The 11,723-nt window shown below is 40.2% G+C and overlaps 1 protein-coding gene across 1 annotated transcript in view; it reads left to right on the top strand.

Moving 5' to 3' along the window:
- ATP5MC3 (ATP synthase membrane subunit c locus 3) overlaps positions 1–11,723 on the top strand; it is a 92,883-nt gene that overhangs the window by 28,726 nt on the left and 52,434 nt on the right. The window lies entirely within an intron of this gene.

The raw sequence follows: 11,723 nt of genomic DNA, 5'->3' as shown, positions 1-11,723 counted from the left end.
TGTCCCGCCGCGATCCTGTCCCGCCGCGATCCCTGTCGAGCACCATCACGGCCGGGCTGCCCTCACACGGCAGCGCTCCCGGTGCGCGCCTGCCGGGCGCTGCTTCCTGTGCTCGCTCCTGAGCTCCTAATGCCAGCTCCGTGTGCCACAGCTGCTGGGAAAACGCAGAAAAGGCGTAATTCTGCCTTTCTTCCAGCGATCGCCAAGCTCCCGCGATTTTGTAACTGGGATGACTATAGTACCTATAGCGTTGAGCGTGCCTGGGCTAGCTAGAGGAATTTGTCTTGGCAAAATTCTGTTTTCCTGTGCCATGCTGCACTAAGTAGTCACAATTTGTAATTAAGCCGGAAGGAATCGTCAAGCCCGGCTGTCTTATGTGCTACTCTTCATACACCAATGGCATTTACATCAGCGCTACCAAGTCACTTAAAAAGGAGATGCAGGAACAACAGTATGAACCGCCTGGGTACAAAACCCATTTGTTTTTAGTGAGGCAGTGTAAGGTGCCAGGTATCGTATTATAAACATTTCTGTTCTTTTACTCAGTGATCACTGGGTAGCTGTTATTTCCTACCTCGATTCATGAAAAGTGCTATATTGCTATTAGAGTTGCTGTATGACTATAATCAAGTATAGAAACATGCATTCTACCACCACTTTTGTGTGCAGCTCCCCTTACAAGCTGTGTGAATATTTCATGTGAAAGGACTTTAAAGTCAGACAATTGGGTAGCCAAACTTATTAGAAAACAGCCTTATCTGAGGAGTTCCAAGGTTCTAAATTGACCGAGCCTCAAGATGTGCCCCATGTTTCTGTTTGGCATATACTTACTATGTTTTTCCTGCCAAATTTTGAAATATCTAAATATTTTTATCTTTGAGTATGCTTGAAAATGTCATTTAAAGTTCTAAAATATTTCCTAAATTATTTTTCTGACTAACATTAAACTGGAACTTATTGATCACTTTAATCTGAAATTATCGCTAAAGATCTGCAGGTTCACATCTTACACCGATATAAGTCTTGGTTCAATTGGGAGAGTCTCTTGATCTCAAATTTCAGAAGCGTCATCAGCATAAACAAGATCAGAATCAGCCCATAATAGGTGAGTAACAAATGTAAATGACTGAATGAAAACCCGCACAAAAGTACATATTAGCATTTCTGTCTGCTGAGAATTCAGCGCCCTCCTTTTTTGGATCCCTTACAAATCTATTAAGACTGAAGCAGTTCTGCAAAATGATACTCCAGTATGTACAGCTGAGTAACAGCAAAAGAATAAATTATTTTAAGTCTTCTTAAAATTATTAAAATGTTTATATAAAAAATTGAACATTTTCAAAACATGTGGAAATATGTATTAGAAAAGATACATTAGAGTGGTAGAAGTTGTTTGTATTTTTGTTGTTTATGTTTTTGATAGTTTTTGATATTATTTCCAAGGAAGGAAGAAAAGGCTTTTCTTTCCAGTATAGCCAAAGATGCCTGATTGCAAAATTCAATCAGTCCTAAAATTAAAAATAGGAGGCTGGATCAGCATGAAAGCAATTGTGTTATAAGTCAGTGTTAAGATGTTATTGATAGAAAAGCTAATGCAATACATTTTCTTCTGTCACACGTCTCTGGCCCAAAGCAATTTGCCAAGCAGCAAACCACCTCAGCATAAACACTGGGGAGCCCCGCTGGGTCCTGGAAATCCCGCTTGTCTGCAAGTGCACAATATACAAGGCAAATCTCCATAAAGCTCAGTGCCACAGTTGAATACAAACACTCCTAAGGTCCTGCTGTGACTTGGCATACCCCGCTGGACAGCTGGAAACTGAGAGGAAAGGAGCTGCTGCCAATAACGGGTTACAGGGGATTGTCGGTGCAAAGTTTCCTGGAAACAGGCAGTGACTGACATTATTATTTTGTTGGAGGATACTGATGTGATATAGAAGATATATGCAATGATACACAGTTGCATTTGATAAATATTTGATAGGATATACAGTAAAACAGCACCTTTTTGATATGATCCATGTGCTTTGGCTAGGAATTAAACCCTGAGAAAAACAAACAGAACTTGTCCCATCCTTACGTTTTACCCAGCGTAATTCTGGGTATCAGATATTGCCCTAAATGTCATTTTAGTATGTGTATCAAAAAGATTTAGTACGCTAAGGGTCATGAATGTGTATCTAACACCCCTGCAGCTGCAGTTTACTGTAGATAGATTACATACAGTCACTCTTTCATTTTTTTCCTTGGAACCACTTGCAATGAATTGCTACCGGCAATCATTAAAAAAAGATTGCTCTTTTTATGTAGCCTGAATATATGAAATGCTACTTATCTGCATTCTGATGTGAAGAATGCTTCAAAGAAAATTCAGAGATGGAAATGAAACAGCTAAACTAGGGTTTGGCATACACGATCATCATTAGTCTAATGTAAAATAATCTTTAACGTAGAGAAGCTACATTTTCTAAACCTGAATAAAACCCCAGCATTCTCTATGTGTTATAATAAATTAATGCAATAAAAACAGGTACACTTATCCTGTAAAGAACCTTATTAAGCAGACTGCTAGTGTTGCAAAATTCAGCATACAGTAAACAATACTTTTTTTGTTAGAATAATGACTTACAGTTTATTCTTTTATACTGTGTAGCACTTGGGGACCACATCCATTTACCAAAATAATACCAAATTAGTACTGCAAATATTGAAATCAGACCTTTCAGACTAACCAGTGGCCTAATTTTCTCTTCAATCTGCTCTTAATCTCAATTCATCAATAACACTGCCTTATTATAGGACTTTGACAGTGAGCTAGAGCTTTTGATAAATTATACATCTCAAGCCAGATTTAAAATTTGAAGCTCAAGTGCTAATTATCTGTACAGGCCTAGTTAATAACGAGATTTCTTGTTAAGTATCTGATCACAGCATGGGCATCATTTGTCAAGAACCTCAAGTCTACCTTGGAGACTAGCTCTTCGAATTCTCCCTTGCCTACCATATGTAAAATTGGGATCTTTGTTTCTATAATAACCTTTTATTAGGAAGCTGACATAATGATTAAGTTCGCTGTAGACACATACAATGAGTTAGACAATTACCCTTGCTGCTTTAAACTACTCAGGCTCCTAGCAAGACAAAATAATTAATATTGAATTTTAATTTGATGTGTTCCACATTTAAACCCCAATTTGCAAAGTACACCTGGAAGGCTGCCGCTGTTTCCTTGCAGTTTGTGCTGATGAAATAAAAGCTCCTGCAGTTTGAATGTAAAAGCACAGAAGGCATGATGCACCACAATCACTTCTCAGTGGAGCAAAGAATTTTCGAGCATTAATGGGAAAGGTAATTACCTAGGTCTAACTTTATAGCCTTTTCTCTAATGAAACTATAATCTCCCAGGCCTACATGGTTTAAGTATTTACATGATTTTAACGATTTCACTGCCATAAGAGTTGTCACACATGGTAATTTAAAAACTCAGTGCCTTGAAACAAAGATGCTAATTATATTTCTATATTTTTATTATTGAAGTAAAGCTGCACTGTGTGAAGTGACAGAACCATAATAAAAGCAGCCATGCGCTGTGTTGCCTAAGTGGGAGGGGGTGGGGGGACGTATTTGTTTGCCAAAAAAAGGCGCCTAAGAGCCTTCCCCACTATACCTGTTTACTGCTGAGCAGCTCAGCTCCCCTGGGCTTTGGCTGTGGGGCAGAGCACACCTTGTGCTCTGAGGACCTCCAGTCTCTCAGACTTCAGGCAAAACTCCCACTGTGCCAGCTTGTGTAGTCCTTTCCTTATTAAAATACGAATGTTTCTCAACCATAATCACCTAAAGACATATCCCATCCAGACAGTACTGGCCTTATGAGGAGGAGTCCTGGAGCCCTTCCCCTGCACGAGCCCAGCGCTAGCATTAGGCAGTCCTGATGGCAAGCACTTCCTCCCAGATACAGATGAATTGAGCCTGAAACATATGGGGAAATGGGCTCTTTGCCTGAAGGACTGGACAGTGCAGAGATTTGCTGGGTGTATCCCGTAATGTGGTTCCAGTTTTTCAGAATGGTGCCTGGAATGTCTGCTGGGGTGGGATGGGGTTCCCACCCAGCTCACATCATTCTGCTGTTCATGGCCTTTGTAGCCCCCTCTACATCTCTCTCTGGCCTCTGCTCTTACTGTGCTGGGCTTGGCTGTCACCTCACCTCTGTGTCAGACGTGTAGGCGGGCAGGGGAGTAACAGCATAGGAAAGTCAGCTTTCCCAATGATCTCAGCTCCAGGCTGGGGACCCCTGCCTTTACTCAGCTCTAGCTAGGCTGGATGACTTCCTCCAGCCTTGGCTTTTGTCTGTGCTTCAGAACCTCACACCTTTGAACAAGCTGAAGTCATTGCTGCTACAATTTCCAGGACAATCTAATTTGATGTTCATTGCCAGGACACTGCTTTATTTTCCAAAACCTGCTCACATTTTCTAGCTGTGGGCCTCAGGTGCAAAGTTTGGATTTGTATCAAAATATGAACTTCCCAAAAAGATGGATGTAGAGATTCCCAATACAGATGTCTTCTGATTATTATTATTATCAGTTTGTGACATAAAATGACACAAAGTGAAACACTTTGAAAAATCAAAAGCCACTTTGCTGATAGGAAGGTGCATCTCAACACCATTTAGTGTGTCATTTGGGAGCAAGAATTTCCATTTTGTAGAAAATTCAGATATTTAACTTTTTTTCCCCAGTTCGTCACTGGAATGAGAAGACAAAAAAAAAAAGATTTATCAAGATTATTTTCCTGGCTGATGGGAAGCTACTGGTCTTCAAAAATCAAGACTGTAAGTAGTGGCTTTTTGCTTATAAATTTAAGTGAAGGATGCTGTAAGAAGACATCAGAACAACCTCAGAGAAGTAGAACAATCTCAGAGAGGTAAGCTCTGCAAACCCCTCTGGAGTATTGGGCTTGAAGGATGAAACAGTGAACAGAAAACCATGAAATATTTAATATGGTGACCAAACACTGATTTCTGCTTTGGCCCCTGTAACAACTGTGTTGTTCAGACAAGACCCTTGGATGAAACTCTGTGGATCCTCTTAGCCTAGGGGAACAAGTATCATTAGTTAACCTGGCACCAAAGCAAGAAGTAAATGGGCTGCTAGGCTGGGGAAGGACAAGAACATAGTGCTGGAATGTGGTTTTATATTTTTTTTCTTGAGAATAAGAAAGAATTGTAATTGTCTTCTCTGCCTTAGCTCAAGGGGGACACTGCAGACTGGGAGGGAGATCATATGGCATAACAATGTATGATGACAGCAGCTAAAAGCTTCTTTTGATGGGTTTCCAGCTCATAAACTGGGCTATATCATTCAGGGGAAAAGACCTATTAGTCCTCTCATCTCTTAACACTTTGAAGGAATATACCAGGATGCTGGATGCTGAGGCAGAAGCTTTGCACCCCAGTTTTAAAGATATCAGCACCGGGAATATTGAATACTTTATCTGTTTCAACACTAGATAAGATTTGACATTATAGGATTTCTTTTTCATTTGAAAGAATAGATTTACAGAAACAGGCAGATGTTAGAAAAGATGAAATAAGAAGGTGCATTATTAAGACAGTATAAAATGACAGACATCTTTTGTAGCTACTCCAGTGTAGTCACTCACTAGCAGGGTTTCCTAATTAGCCTCCACCTCTTACCCCAGGGAGGAGAAGCTCTGAGAGCTGCTGCTTTTCCGCTCTTTCTCCTCAGTGTGACAAACAAAAGCAGCCAAAGCAGCTGCTCTGAGCCACTGGCTCCTTCAAAGGTGAGAACAGAGCGAATGCCTTCTACTGCTTGGTTACCCCTAGCTTGCATATAATATAGTTTGCATTTTGTAATGCCTGCAATTTTCTCCTTTGTCTCTAAAACATATCAATTACCATTGCTACTGAGTACTTTCAGGTGTAGGAAGAGGTTTTGGAAGCCTTATGTTTTATGGTGTGAGAAATATAAAAACTTCTGAGTAGATTAATGACCATTTCTTTCTAAAAGTTTTATAGAAAGAAGAAAATTATTATTCTACTACTAATGCATTTCTGAATGGGCTATTCAGATTAGGAAATCTAACAAAAATTCATCATTAGTTTTTAGAAAGAGGTTCTTTCAGGGTTCCCATGACAATTAAAAATTACTTTGCAGGACAGATCTTGATGAACTAACAGTCAAACCATGGACTTTTAGGTATGTAGAAATTATGTAATACTCAAGATGTTTGATGTAATACGACACTAGGATAAAGTTTGTTTTAACTAAATGATAAAGCATTAAAATTTCAACATGTCGCAGCAATATAGAAAATTCACAGATATTTACAAATGCACACAGGCAACTCAAATCAGACATCCTCTTTTTAATTTAGACGTGCACTGGATTTTTTGGACATCATATTACCATGCAGTAAAGCAGCACAAATGACTTATCAAAAACACTGCCAATGAAAAAACAGTTTTGTCACTTTGCTGGTGGTCTTAGCAGATAAAGCAAAATTGCCACTATACATCATCCTTAAAAGAAAGACAATACCAAAGGGGAAGCTGCCAGAAGGTGCCATTTTCAGATGTCAAGATAAGGGATGGTCATCTGAATTAATGCAAGACTTGTTGCATGTTTTCTGTAACAGACAGCCTGGTACCCTGCTAAAGCAGACAGTGATGCTTGTGCTTGGATGCATTTCTAGGGTGTATAACTGAAGGAACCTAAAAGAACCTTAAGAAAACAAATAGTATTCCTGGAGGCAACTGCTATGAGTTCTTAACGGTGCTGTAAGCAATCCTTTTAAAGCTGTATGGAGAAATGATGCAGAGATTGAATCCTGGGGGTAACAATCCCTTGGAAAAATCCATTAACCCTAAGGGTATAAATTGAGAAGCCTCCTTTAGCCCTCCTGGGACAAGGCCTTCCAGGAAAGAATAACTGGTGTTTGTGTTGTGCACAGACTGTGTAAAACTGTGTGTCAGATACTGAGGGGGGTGATGTTGGTGCCATTAGCAGAACAACCAGGTTAGCGAGCATTGCAAGAAGCAATGACCATATTGACAGTAATGTAACTACAGTGATCCTAGGGATGGATAAGTGGTGTTTCCTTGGCAAAACAAGAGCCCACTGGGCTGGGGCAGGAACATCTGCATTTCTGCACATCAGGAAGCACAAGTTTGGAGGGCTTTTTTTTTCTGTGAGGTATAATTGTGACAAGTACTAAGATTACAAAGAGTGGTTGTCCACAAAGCTGCCTCTGCTATTGGAAGTAAGGAAGGGAAACTTTGTGGAAGCTGCAATGTAACATCCTTCTGAACCTTTCTGTATGTGACTAGTGCTTGAGCTTGCTGGACTTAAATACATTAACCAAGAAAATCTAAAACCTCAAAAACCTCAGGTGTGTTTAAGGGTAGATTTGCACCTCTTATGCAGTTCTGAAAATGGATGGTGATTAATCAATTTCATTTTGACAAGAAAATATGCTTCTTTGAGTGCCTGAGAAATCAGAATTAATATTATTTTGGTCATGATATTTCAAAATAAGTTACTGTCCAACAACCTAAAGCTTCTTGAATGTGTCATTCTTAAACTGAAGAGTCTGTATGTACCCCTTTGCTTTCCTGTATCTCCACCTTGTTTTATTTTCAAGCTGTTGATCTTTCTTTTGCTACCAGAATTGTATTAGTGGCACAAACACAAGCCTGATGCCATCTGGTCCCCTTCGCTGGAGTGTCCTCATGGCAGAGCTAAAAGAACATGGAGTCTGAGTTCTCCATTTACCTCATATTATTTAGAGAGATTAGGGGTCCAGAGCAGGGTACCTTGAACAGGACACCTTGGTACCCTGGAGCTCAGAGCTGCAGAGCCAGCAGGAACAGGACAGTCACAGGCTACAACCATAAAATCAGTCCTGTGATGCTCCTGCCAATGTTAAGGCTGTTATTTATACAAAGCTGTGATATGCTTTTGAAAAATTAAAATCTGAATAATTACTATCTCTTCACTAACACAAGTGTAAATCCTGAAAACTCCTCTGATACTGGGAGCTGTGGTTGAGTTTGTCTGTACTGAGAGAACTGAAAACAGAATTTAAATGTTAGTCACATTCCTTCACCTGTAACCATGCTTGAGTTGGCCCTAGAGTTGGCTTCAAGAAAAGAGTGTTGTAGTGTTAATATATTTAACTGCTAAATCTTTGAATTTTCACCGGTCATGTACAAAGCCAGAGCAATACCTGAATTACATTTCTACTGACTTCCACTCTTCACAAATGAAAGCTGGTGAGATGACTTGTTAACTCACACAGTAATTAATCTTCAAGAGGGTAGAAGTACAGCATTAAATTGGAGCTCAGGTTACAGAGATGAAATCAAATGAACAAGTTCAGTATCTCTAACACCTTACCACTTATTCCACAAGCTGTCTAAGTACATCAAGAGATTTAATTAATTCTGAGATTCCCTGATCAGTTGCAGGAAAAAAAGACAAAACGCAGAATATGGCAAAAGAGTTCTAATCAGACTGACCTTCTACATGGCACTGGAATTATTGGTGTACCCTGTATACATGCTGCAGATGATACACTGTCTCTGCATCAAGACTGTGCTGAGATTCAGACCTTCTCCACAAGTTCCAGTACTCAGAAGGGCGTTTGGAAGGACCTGAGAAGACCTTCACTGATCAATTTGTCAGGTAAAAAATGTTCACTGTGAGAGCTTAAATATAAACCAAATATTTTGTTTCTCATAAAATGGAAGACACTCCCAGCAAGTAAAAGCTCTTTTTTTGCATTAACTAAGATTTCTGTGCTGGCCACTCTCTTCCCCACTATAAACCCTGTAAAGCCAAGCCCTGCAGACAGCTCAGGCCAGTGTGGAGGAATGAGTGAAGCTTGAAACTGCCCCAGGTGGGAAGGGAGGACCTTGTCCCCAGCAGGGTTTGCCCTGTCCATAGCCCAGAGCTCAGCAGAGAGGAGAGTCACACAGGGTCTGTCTGTCCTGCCCCAGGGGAAGCTGCTTGAGCACCATGGGAGCAGCAGGTCAGGCCTGGCTTGGGGAAGCACCTTCAGGTTCTGCTCTAATTACCTGCTCTTTTGACTTCTGAAAAAGAATGGAAGCATTTTTTAGAGATGTGGCAGGTTCATAGAGAAATCATAGTGTGCTGGGAAGTTTAAGTGGGGCATGACTTGTTTAATTCTCTTTTCTCCACAAAACAGCTGGACTTTGTATTCCAGCTAATTTAGGTAGGAAGCTTGTTTTTTATTCCATTAATTTGCAGCATGAATGTCACCAACCACAGTTGATAGCAGTGACCACTGCCAGAAAGTCACCAAGACTTTTATGTTTGTAGATTCACAGTACTCCTTATTATGCCTGTAAAACACATAGCAATGGATCTACACTATTTATTCTAGAACAGGAACTACTTAATGCTCAACTATGTTAAAAATGCAAAAGTGAAAAACCTGATCTTGCCTCCATCTCTCCAACAGCTGCCATCACTGCCAACTTCAGAGCCTGTGACGGTGTTTTCTGATGAGCTATTGGCACATTAGAGACTGACACGTTCACCTGGGGAGGAGCACACCTGTTCAGTCAACCCGTGTGCATGATAATGTATGATCATCGTGCATCAGTGCTTCTGGGGATCTGTCATTGCACCCAGACTGCTGAGAGAGCCTCCCATCTGTAATGCCAATGTGAGAGCCTACACACAGAATAGTGTTGGAGCTTGTTTGTTACTCTTTTCACATACTCCTTTTGGTAAGGAAAGTTGATAAGGTCATAATCTAAATTCTCAGTGGACTTTTGATTACAAAAGAGCTTTAGCAATTTACAGGAGCTGAGAATTTGGCCAGCTTTCTGCATCATGTTGGTTATTTAAGGACTATGCAGAATAATGTTTTTTCTTTAGAGGCTGATAAGTTCAGTCTTCTGAAGAAGCTGTTGACTACCATTAGTAGTGGGTTCATTTGTTCTCTGCTGGACACGGTCAGCCAGCAGGGGTTTAGGCTGTTGTGCAGCTCCCAGCTCAATTATTTCTCAGGGCTCTTTGTTTAATATAATGGGGTCAAATTCAGACTGTAGGTGTCTGATGATTTCTGGTCCAATTTACAATAGCCTGTCTGCAAGCCCACCTTGAATCCAGTTAATCTCTTTCATAAAATGAATGGAAAACTCTACAAAGTGTTCAGCGTTTTGGTCTGATATTTAGTTTTTATAATGTGAGCTTCTTAGTAATTTTTCCTATTCAGAGTGGTTCTGACATGTTTATACAGCTATGTTGATAGAGGGATTATATTTATTTCCCATATTGTAATGCACTGCAATGGGAATTTTTTCTGCTGAAAGATGGAGAAGTGGGAGCAGGTTGAATACTACCACTATCTACCATTGACTGTTTTGTAAACCTCATGTTTACAATTAATCATATGCTCCTGATCACAAGAGTGTAGTTTGATCTTTAGGAGGCCACAGTACTCTGGTTTGTCAGTATATAGGCATTGTACTTGACCAGCTGGCCTTTTAGAAAAGGTATTATGCTGCCACCTTGGCTGACTCACAAGCACTGAGAAGGACTGTGAGTCTTAACTGCTCCATCTCAGCCCAAATCTTTAAGGCTGGAACATTACTGCGTGGAGTAGAGGTGATACTTACCCCAGGGATGATGCAGAAAGCTCTGGGAATTCAAGGATCTTTGCAGAATAAACTGTTCCATTTATTTCTGTGTTTTATGGAAGGGCTGAAACAGAAGGTCTCAATCTCACACTGTCTAAATAGAGCAGCAAGGAGGCTACTTATCATCTTCTGGATTCAGGCTCTAATCCAGACTGTAACTCAGTGCACAGAGACACAGAGAACACTTGATATTTCATGATTTTTGCTGTGAGGCAAACGGGTAAGACCTTTGGAAAACTTTAGCAATGGTGATCCAGAATGAAGGCCACACTCCTGTATCAGGCTATTTCTACTAGGAAGGTTTAAGCTGGACCTGAAGTAGTGTCTTACACATCTTCATTTTGCTGAAACATCTAACTGGATAGAAAATTCATGCAGATTTTGTGTATAGACCTAGTGATTGACATAATCACCTTGCAAAGGTAGGGTAGGAAGGCTTTGCAGTTTTATAGCGCCTTTTCCTCCTAAACGAGTGCTCTTTCTATAGCAGTCAAAGCAGTAGAAACAGCACTGTACCACAGCAGTATTTTTGTTTAATCTGAACTAGGTGTCCTATTACCCCCTTTATTGCATTCACTTCAATCAATGGACATTCATTTCTTTGATACGTATGTAGATCTGAGCACTTGCTATTCTTTGTAGGGCAGGAGAAAGAGGCAGATACTTTGCTTATGTTGCAGTGATCTGGTTTTACTTGTTTACAGGTAGAGAGGCTTAATTTTTACAGCTGTATCAAGAACCTGCACTTAGAGATGCTTTCCAAGTGTAACAAAACAGTTACCAGAGTAAGTGACTTAAAATGTAAACTAAGGTAAGTATAGAATTCTAAATATATTTCACTTGTTGATAAAATAAAGTAAGGCCTATTTGCTGATTCCACGGTTGGTGGAAAAAGATAGAAAACCAATTCCCCTTTATTTCCCTTTGTAGGTAAACACATGAACGTTGATTCCCTGCTCATGAGATAAACCTTCATTGTGGCAGTAATGGATGCAGCTTGCAAACAGGAAAGGAGGTAAGTAGGAAAGAACCC

The sequence above is a fragment of the Geospiza fortis genome, unplaced genomic scaffold (genome assembly GCF_000277835.1).
Source record: "Geospiza fortis unplaced genomic scaffold, GeoFor_1.0 scaffold112, whole genome shotgun sequence".
Classification (NCBI taxonomy): Eukaryota; Metazoa; Chordata; class Aves; order Passeriformes; family Thraupidae; genus Geospiza; species Geospiza fortis.
Note: the sequence above shows the minus strand (reverse complement) of the source record. Positions and strands in the feature narration are given on the sequence as shown.